Raw genomic sequence first — 2,655 nt, 5'->3', positions numbered from 1 at the left:
CATCATAACCTGTAAAGTGGGGATAATGATATCTACTCCATTTGGTTATTGTGAGGATTAAGTGAAAATGATACTTCAGCACTTAATTCCATTCATAATAAGTGCTCAATTAGTATTATTCACATAGAACAGAAAAACTTGAAAAATATATTTTGAGGAGTGCCTGGGTGGTGCAGTCAGTTAAACGTCCCACTCTTTTTTTGGCTCAGGTCATGATCTCAGGGTCATGAAATTGAGCGAGTAGGGCTCCATGCTCAGCTCGGAGTCTGCTTGAGATTCTCTCTCCCTCTCCCTGCCCCTCCTGCTTTTGCTCTCTCAAAATACATATTTCAAAATATATATTTAGAAAACCTCATTAACATACCCAAGGAAACATGCCATTTATAAAAATATTAAGTTACTCCAAATACAAACCAAGATACCTCAATTTTGTTCTTTGCAAATAAGACAGGAGGGATAAAGCTAATCATTAACTTGGAATTCATTGGGCTTAGATAGTGGGAATTAAGACATTTGCTAGTTTCTATTTTTTCAAGTGTGTGTGTGTGTGTGTGTGTGTAGCAAGAAGGAAAAAGAAACTAACTTGAATGCCTAATGTACACAGTCAAAACACTTCTATTGATAAAAATGATGCTGGGTAAGATAATAAAAATGTAAGACATGATTGTTACCAATTAAATGATTTTAATTGTCCACTATGAAATTATTTTATTAAGATTAAATAAGAAGTTTTTGTGTATATTCCCCTCTTCTAAATTTAGTCTGTTTGTGAGGTTCTCTGAGCCCTTTCTAGATTTGGCTTATATGTGACCTCCTGTGAGCAATCTTTCCTGGCTACCATGTGTGGTTTCCAGATCTCTCTTATGTCTCCCATAACTCAGCCTTTTCTCTAGCATACTGCATCTGTTTGCACATCTAACTCACCATTAGCTATATGTCCTGGAAGGAAGAGTCATAATCATATTTTATCTCACAAGCTTGCCACCCAGTGATTGTCAGCTGAATAAAGGTTCAGGTTAAAAGAAAGAATGTGACATAAAGTGAAAAGAGGACTTGCAGAGCAGTTTTGTAATTAACACAAGTGAAATTATGAGAATTCCATATTCATGTAATACTTTGAGTGAAAAACCTTTTAAAATGAATAATTAATTAGTAATTTATCATCATTCAACCAACAAATATTTATTGAGCAAATAATTTGCAGGCTATTTGAGGTGATGAGGAGACAGTAATGAACAAAGCAGATGAGATCTCTGATCTCCTAGAGCATAGTAAACTCCACTACGTGAGACATGGGGCTTGCTTGCAAAGAAAACTCACTCACAAAGAGACAGGTGTATGTATGATTCAGGCAAACATCGAACGCATGTTTGGAAAGATGAATGTTATTTTCTATTTACTGTTATAAGAAGTGAACTTGTATGTTATTTCTTGAACCAACCCTTAATAGCTGGAAATTTCTGAAACAGGAGTTATATTCACCTAGTAAAATGTCAACTTCACTTAGTAAAGGGTAATTTTCATTTTATGCTTTTTTGGTTTTGCTATGGCAGCTTGCTACGGCTAAAGTTGGCTATTTAGATCACAGCTGACCCCTCATGTGGTGTCAGTGTTTCTGCGAGGCTGGGGAATGGGGTGATAGATCTCAGTGGCTTTTTTCAGAAGCACAGTTAACCCCATAATCTGTTGTCATGAAAATGCTGTGTAACAAACCACCCCAAAACTCAGTAGCTTAAAATAATAGTAACTTATGTTCACGAATCTGTGGGGTCAGCTAGGGTGGCTCTGCTGTACGCTACATATCTCTATGACCCAATCTGTTCCACATGTGTCTCATCCTTTTTGGATCAGTGGTCTTCCCTGGGGCGTGGTCTCCTCGTGGGAAGGCATGGAAGACATTCATAAATACAGGAGTCCTCCTCAAGACAAGGCTTAGAACTGGCACACTTTTATTTCTGTCTATATTCTTTGGGCCAAAAAAGGAAAGTGGCAAAGCTGAAGTTTCAGGAAGAAACCGTCATTCTCAGTGAAGAAAAGACATAGATGTATGCTAGGAGAGTGGAGAATTAGGACCAGTAAGAGTCTGTCATAAAGATCCGATGACTTCCTGTGTCAGAACAACAAATAGACATAGACAAGAAATTGCGCTTTGTTAAGTTGGGCATTTTGCTATATTGAAGGACCTGGCTCCATGTGTGAGAGGGAAGTTTTATTTAGAGGAATTAAAAAATCGATGGACTACATACAGTGATCATCCAACCTCTAAAGCAGTATTTCTATAATTGTGATTAGTAACATTATTGGGGTATAAATCCCAGTTATTAAAAAAAGAAAATAGAAAATATCAGAGTGGGTTGAATGAAGTAAGCATATTTTTTAATGAAAACATTTGCTTCTGTTATGGATTACCTACATTTATATTGATTCATGAAATAAAATATATTTCTTCTTATCATGGTTAAAACAAAGTTTGGGAAAGCTGTTGTTTCAACTTATTTTCTATCCAGAGGCTGTTATTGGGTTTAAGTACATTCTAATTTTTCGAACTAGTCCTTTGGCAGGTATACGTTACTTCTTTCGAAACTGAACTGTTTTTTAGTGCTAGTTATTTCCTTTGTAAAGATGTCTAATACGGGAGTATTTTTCTTTCAAATC

The sequence above is a fragment of the Ursus americanus genome, chromosome 11 (assembly GCF_024610735.1).
Source record: "Ursus americanus isolate L20-20 chromosome 11, mUrsAme1.1.p, whole genome shotgun sequence".
NCBI classification, from domain to species: Eukaryota; Metazoa; Chordata; class Mammalia; order Carnivora; family Ursidae; genus Ursus; species Ursus americanus.
Note: the sequence above shows the minus strand (reverse complement) of the source record.